This window comes from Miscanthus floridulus, unplaced genomic scaffold (genome assembly GCF_019320115.1).
Source record: "Miscanthus floridulus cultivar M001 unplaced genomic scaffold, ASM1932011v1 fs_383_1_2, whole genome shotgun sequence".
NCBI lineage: Eukaryota > Viridiplantae > Streptophyta > Magnoliopsida > Poales > Poaceae > Miscanthus > Miscanthus floridulus.
In genome coordinates this window covers 50,374-58,426 of record NW_027096684.1, presented here as the reverse complement: position 1 = coordinate 58,426, position 8,053 = coordinate 50,374, and the positions used below count along the sequence as shown (strand labels likewise).

Below are 8,053 nucleotides of genomic sequence, written 5' to 3'. Positions count from 1 at the left end.
TACCTAAAATAGGGAATGTTGCCATGTTAGTGGTTTGGGGTTCAATACCTCGCATGTCCAATGAACTATTCGCTCGACCTCTTTTCAAATTGGCTAGTGATCTAGTCTAGTGTAATAAAATGACAACAATTGTTGGGTTGTACATTCTTGTAAGTTATAACTGCAAGTAAGAAAGAAAATACATTTTAATGAATAAATAAATATAAATTGGGGATGTAGCTCAACTGGTAGAGCATTATGATGAGCTTTCTAAAGGTTCAGGGTTCAACTCCTTGTATCTCCATTTAAATTTTGTTTTTGTTAAATATATTTTCTTTGATTGTGGTAACCTCAGTATAACATCCTGCATTGATGGTCTTTCCTTTGGTGTCTCCACAGAGCATAAGAGACCGAGTTTAACAAGATGCAGGATGCAGCTTTCCACTCTAGCTGTTGCATTATTTCCATGCTCCAAACTGTTGTACACATCACCATCATCTTCATAACTTTGGAACGATACAAGGATCTAGGATCTCACCAATCCTTTGAGGAAACGTGTTCTCAACAAATCTGTGAAGGTTCAAACCATTTGCAAACATCTCATCTGTTGGACACTTCCCTGTCAGCAGTTCTAAGATAACAATTCCATAGCTGTAGATATCACCTTCTGCTGAGAGAGTTTGCTTCCCAAGTCATACTCTGTAATTAATATGTGTGTTACTGATCAAAAAAATTTATTTCTTAATATTGGAGAAGCTTAAAGAACATTATTGAATACTGGAAAGTTTTTGAAGGATAAGTTTTCACCTGGTGCAATGTATCCAATTGATCCTCTTTGTCCCAATAAGCTTGTTGAACTTTGATGACTGTAGCTTTGAAGAAATTTAGCTAACCCAAAGTCAGCAAGGCGTGCACACATGACATCATCAAGAAGGACATTGCTGGGCTTTAAATCACAATGGATCACAGGGGGGCACACAGTGGTTGTGTAGATAATCCAAAGCGGAAGCTACATCCATTGCTATTGTTATTCTGGTGCCCAAACTCAATGGGCTAATCAACCCATACCTGTTCAAATTAGGATAGAGCCAGATTTCTAGGCTTCAATTAAACATATATTCAAGAATAAGAGCTTTGAATGGATGTCCTGATGGATCAAATGTTGAGCATGCAGTAATCACCCTTACAAGATTCCGATGACGAGTGTTCCTCAGTGCTTCACACTCAGCAACGAAGCTCTTTGGTGTGCCAAGTTGATCGAGTTTGAAAACCTTTATAGCAACTATATGTTCTTCGAGCCCCAGTCTACCTTTGTAGACTGATGCAGATTTTCCTGAACCAATCAAGTTGGCCAAAGAGAAATCAATTGTTGCCATGACTAAATCAGCATATGAGAACTTCGTCAACTCCTTGCAAGGTGGACGAGATTCTTGTTTAACTCTCTTTCTCTTCTTCGAGAGAACGACAACAAAGCATGAGAAGATGGCCAAGAAAACAGGAGTAAATCCTTCTATCTTCAGAATAACGTAGGCTTTTCTCTTTTCTGATCTCACTTCACTGCAGAGTGGAAGCTGTGGCAAGGGGATACTGCTGGCACACAACAACTTGTTACCTTCAATGAACACAACCTCTCCTATGTTCTGAAATATCCCACCAGTCGGTACCGGTCCTTCAAGGTTGTTGACGACAAATTGAGAAGCTTCATATAGAGCTGAAAAGCTCAAAGAACTCAGGAACTTCACCAGATAAGTAATTTCGAGAAAGATCCATCCCACTGATGCCTTTCAAACTAATGAAAGATTCAGGGATTTTCCCATGTAGAAGGTTCCCTTCCATGTGGAGGGACCCCAAGTGCACGCAGGATCCTAGAGTGGAGGGGATTGTTCCACTCAGTTGGTTATTGGAAATATTCAGCACGTCGAGGTTTATCAAGCCGCTAATCTCCAATGGTATTTCTCCAGACAGTTCATTGTGAGACAAGTCCAGACCTTCCGAAAGCAAGGAAAGGGTGAAGAGCTCCTTCCGTATGCTACCAGTGAAGCCATTACAGGAGAGGTTAAGAGTTTCGAGATTTTCACAGTATCCTAAAGCTCTTGGGATCAAGCTACTGAAATTATTTTCTTGTAAATACAGCTCACTCAGTTTGCTGAGGTTACCAATGGATAATGGAACTTGACCAGAAAGTTTGTTTTGGGATAAGCTAAGGGCAAACAAGTTTGGAAGGTTTCCAATGGAGTCAGGGAGATCTCCAGCAAGTAAATTATGTTCCATGTAAAGGAGGGTATGGTTCCAGATATCTGATTCTCTCTTAATAGTAGTACTGGTAAGCTCCTTGGAAGGTTCCCAATGGAAACTGGTAGTGCTCCTTTAAGGATGTTCTTGTCTAGGCATAATAGAACCAGCTTGCTGCAATTTGTCAATGAGGATAAGAATGACCAGTCTCAAGCTTCTAGTTGATTCATCCCAAGATTCAGTTGAGTTAAGCTGGACAGGTTCCCAAAAGAAGGAACAACACCATGGAACGAGTTGTCGCGGAGGTTTAGCACTTGAAAACTTCTTGCATTGCCTAGTGAAGCAGGGATCTGACCATGGAAATGATTTCCTTGCAGAATCAATGTTTGGATGTTTGGAAGGGTAAAACCTATGTCATGTGGAATTTCCCCACTGAGTCTGTTGGTGCCGACGTTGAGGTATGTAAGTGTTGTTTTGTTGTAAAGAGAAGCTGGAACAGTCCCTGACAGGTTGTTGAAAGTCAGGTCCAGTATTTCCAAGCTTGGAATCATGCCTAAACTCGATGGAATAGCTCCTTGGAAGTTGTTTTGTGAAAGCAAGAGCAAAGTAATAGCTGAAAAATTGCCTAGAGAGGAAGGTATGCTACCTGAAAGATTGTTGTCGGATAGGATCAGGGTATCTAGTGGTGACAAGATGTGCACTAGTGGTGGCACAGAACCAGCAAAGTTATTGCCTCCAAGGCCTAAGACTTCAATTGATGAGCTGTTAAAAAGAGCAGAAGGAATCTCCCTACTGAGATGGTTGTTTGTTAGATCTAGCAATTGAAGCGATGAACTGTTTGCAAGGAAAGCAGGGATGCCTCCGGTTAGCGTGTTGTTGGCGACAAGTAGAGCTGAAAGGCTGGAGAGTGTACCCAGCCCATCTGGGATGTTAGAAACGATAGGCAATATAAACGACGAAGAACAGTAGATCAAACACAGGGGACACGAGATTTTAACGTAGAAAACCCTTCCAAGGAAGAAGGGAAAAAACCACGGGCACCAGCCAGCAAATCTTCACTATATCGGGTGAGGTTACAAACGTCGGGAATTTACAACTTTTCTTATACCAAGACGACGGTTTACAGGAAGTATATATAGATGGAAAACCCTAATAGGCGACGATCCGCTTCGCTTCGGCCCAAGCCTCCCGGTGACGGGCCTCGCTTCGCTCCGGCAAAAGTTAGTCTTTATCTTGTACATAACTGAATTTGGATCACAACTCAACATGGGATGCTGCCTTGCAGTTTGTTGTTCCTCAGGATAATTTGCTGCAGCTGCAAACTTTTATTGCTCATCAGGCTTGAGGGGATCTCACCTTCAAGGAGATTGTTTGACAGATCGATGAACCGGAGGCGGGAGCAGGAAGACAGAGTGCTTGGTATCATGCCAATGAGATTGTTGTAGCTGAGGTTTAAATAGAAGAGGCGATTCAGGCTGCCGAGTTCAGGTGGCATGTGCCCGTTCAGTTTGTTGTTTGGAAGGTGGAAAACCCTAAGAAAAGTGAGGCTGCCAACACATGGCGGTATCTGTCCACTGAGGTTGGCCGAGTCGAAATCCAGCTTGGTGACACGAGATGTGGGTCTCTTCCCACAGGTAACACCAGGCCAGCTGCAGTACTGCACTGACGAGTCATTGCTCCATGAAGCCATGGCTCCGCCCGTGTCGGAGTCGGAGAGGTGGAGCTTGAGGCAAAGCAGGGGCTGGAGATCAGTATCATCAGATGTCGTGCTGTGAAGTGTAGCAGGAGCTGAAGAAGATGCAGTTGAGAATGAGAGGAAGCAGGATGTGCATGCAAATACAAGCAAGATGGTGGCCACAAGCACAAGGAAACCAGGCATGGTGGCCATCTAGCTACGGCGCTGCTGCTGCTGCTGCCGTTTCCTACTACTTGGATTGCAAACTTTGAGTTGTGGTGCTTGTGAAGCCAACGTGCGTGCATATTTATTATACAGCTAGCTCACTCCCACCTTAGCAGTTAGCACGATAAAAGTTCCAGGAACGGGAGAATGAGTAATGCTCATTTTTCAGTCACACAAAGTGGCCAAACACCCAACACGGCAGTGGACCTGCCCACTACGGCGATAGGCCCAAAACATACTTTTGAACCGTTTTAGGGAACTTTTGTAGCTATATCAATGCTGAATAGCCTCGTTTAGAGATGCAGCCTTGTCCTGTGTGGTGTATGTTCAGTTGCACTATGTACACTGCTGCGAGAAGCATTTCTTTACAGGCAAACCGGCAGCCTCTTCTAGAGGACAAAAGAAAAAAAGAGTGGCTTCTAAGATTCGAACACATAATGTGTGTCACATGACACATCTCCATCTACACTACTAAACTATATACTCACTTGTGGGTAACATATGATGTTATTTTTTTTATATTAGCATTTTGTAATATTGTATTAAATATCTTGACCACTAAATAATTCGAAATACAAAAAGTTTGAACCCCAAAGTTTAAATCTTGTCAAACACTATAACTTTTGGTTGAGGACATGTCTCCCATCCGAGATTGTTTGAAAAACTAAAAACTAAATCTTAAAATATAAGTTAAAATTAACTTTTGGGACTCAAAACGACTTCAAATAAAAAAACTTGTAAACTAGAAAGCTATATATCACACCGACCACTGCAAATCTGGTATTGACCATGTGAACAATCAAGGTCCTTTGAAAATTTTAAATTTTAAAATTTAAAATCTAAGAATTTGAAACACATATTTGAGACTCTAAATGACTTCAAATAAAGAACTTGTCAACTAAAAGTTTATATGTAGCATTGAGAACCAAAACTTTGGTGTAGACCATATGTTGTCGTTAGAATGGTACCGGGGGGACCCTCGTCTTAAGGGAAAAGGCCCAACTAGGATGGGATGGACCTGTAAACTGATATTAATTAATTAATTCCAGGAAGGGAAAAGGCCCAAACTACTCCATAAATTGATTTTTAGCAACACAGCAATTTGAGGCCACAGATGGGTGAATTTCTAGCCACCTCTATGAAAGCCTCCATTGGGTTCCACTAACAAATCTCTCTAGAAATACATTTTCAGATATGGCTGGAAATTCAACCTCCCCAAAGCCACTCAACAGAACAGAGATACCCCATCCCACACACCACACTCCATTGGATATGCTTTCCCGTTCTTCATTTAGTTGATCCGTTCAGATCTGAATCTAACTGTGCACTCTAATAATAATAATAAATGTATTCGGAGTAGCCTAAGCATATCAGTTAACATGATGAAGATGTATCAATGTTTCGATGACCCAGATCAAAACAACATCGTTCCTTTTGTTTTGTTGACCTTGACTCTACTTTACTTACGTTCTAGAGTTGCAGCTGCCATTATGTAAGTGCACTACAAATAACTAACGCCACAAGACACCAGAGTCTTCCACTATGTAGATTGAATAATCATTATTGGCCCACAATGGAGGTAGCTAGGAAACCCTATTGGAAGATAAATGGAAGACATATATAGTGGAAGGCTCCTTACTTGTTAGTGCAAGTCCCTGCTGCTCTAGTGGAAACGTGAAAACATACTTAGCAATTTTTAAAATAAATGTTACGACTATACAAATGATTTTTAGCAACACAGAACTTTTCTAGTAAAGACGTCTCATTCAAAATGCACCTCAAAATGATTTCCATGCCACAAAGGCATTTTTGATGACATGGCAATGTATTTAAGAAGAGAGAGAGAAATGAGTTTATCTCTTGGCACGATTATCAACTCTCAATGAGTCATGAAATTAATTGCCTATGAAATATAGAATGAAACTTTGTATTTAGAATGAGTGTTTCATCCAAGTTTCATTTCATTCTATATGACATGGCAGTCCCTATAAAACAACGCCATGAAATATTCCGCTAAGAATACCCTAATGCTTATTTAAGTCACACAAAGTCATCAAACTTTGGACTTGGTTCGTAATGGCAATATCTACGGTTATACGCTTTTGAACCGTTTTAGGGAACTTTTGTAGCTACATGCCTATATCGGGATTTTTTTTATTTTTAATCCTTTTTTATTCAATATTTTAATAATAATCACTTAAAAAACTTTTATGGATTTGACCCTTTGGGTCGTGCCGGCGGCTCTAGCGTGACCAAATAACATTGTCACGCCATATACATTGGCGCGGCAACATCCGCAATGTTAGACAGCGTTTCCGACGTGCAAAACGCTGTCACGCCACTTCCGCTGGCGTGACAAAACCTTTGAAAAATCATAACTTTGTGATACGACATCGGATGAAGATAAAATTTATATGAAAACTGTAGCCCTCGATGAGATCTACAACTTTATAGTTTTGAGTTTTTTCATTTGAGAATGTTAATATGCTCAAAAAAATAATATATAATTTCAGGAGCATAATAACCGCGTACAAGTGCTTGTCGTATTAGAAAAATAATATCGTTTTTGTATGGTGTCAAATGAAGATACTTTTTACATGAAAGTTGTAGTTCTCAATGATATCTACAACTTTGTAATTTTGAGTTTTTACATTTGAGATCGTTAAAATGCATGAAAAAATAAATAAAATTTCAGCAGCATAATAATTGCGTACTAGCGCTTGCCGCGTTAGAAAAATAATATCGTTTTCGTATGATATCAAATAAAGATATATTTTATATCAAAATTGTAGCCCTTAGTGAGATCTACAAGTATATAGTTTTGAGTTGTCATATTTGAAGTTTTATTTCCAATTAAGATAAAAAATTTCCAACCATATAAGCTGAGTCAACGTTGAGTCAAAATCCCGTATGGTATTAAACCATACAACGCTTAATGTTACGTATCATAGGGTTTTATTTGATTTATTAAATATTATGCGGGCCAAGCCCATAATATATCCAACAATCTCCACCAAACTCTAAGGTTTGTAACAAAGTAGTCTCAGAACCACATTTCTTTTATATACCGGTGTTTCGATGGAGACTGTTAAGTTGAACATCCATCTATAGCAATAGTTTCACTCAGTCACAACTAAACAATGGACTAAGCCTTGAATTGACAGTTTTATGTGAGGTGAATGTCACTAAAGTCCTTAGCTGATACTTGGCTACAAAAGGTATTCCCTCTATTTGAAGCATATAAGTCATACTCCAGTGCCTTTCATGAGTATCTAGAGATCACCCAAATCTCATAGAGTGTGACCAGCAGTCTGGCTCATATAGGTGTGCTCCTCGAAAGATGTTCTGTAGGACAACATCTATGCTTTAGCAAGCCACTTGGAACACATTAAGGTAAAAACCAACCTGCCTTACAAAAAGGAAAGATATGTATCAGAAATGAGTCTTACTAAGGATCTTTCCTCACAATTTACTACTAGCTTGTTTCACCATTTTACTTTATGAGATCTCCGATCACATAGAACAGGTTACCACTATAGTAAATTTTATGTGGGTCTCAAACCCATCTCTCTCGATACACTTTCTATCACATTGCGTGACAGACCCTTAGTGAATTGATCTGCCAGATTGTTAGACGTGTGAACATAGTCCAACGCTATTACTCTGGAGTTTCTTAATTTTCTGACAGATTTTAGTCGTCTCTTAACATGCCTTGTGGACTTCATGTTGTCCTTAGAACTGTTAACCTTCGTAATCACAGTCTGGTTATCACAGTTCATAGAAATAACCGGTATGGGTTTTTCAACAACCGGTAAATCCATAAGAAGATCACGAAGCCACTCGGCCTCAGAGCCAGCGGTGTCTAATGCTGTGAGTTCTGCTTCCATTGTAGACTTCATTAAGATAGTTTGCTTGCTAGACTTGTAGGAAACAGCACAACCT

At 40.0% G+C, this 8,053-nt stretch overlaps 1 pseudogene; it reads right to left on the bottom strand.

Annotated features, from left to right (window-relative positions):
* Positions 1–235: 235 nt before the first annotated feature.
* On the bottom strand, positions 236–4,110 carry LOC136531607 (receptor kinase-like protein Xa21; annotated as a pseudogene).
* Between the last annotated feature and the right edge of the window lie 3,943 nt (positions 4,111–8,053).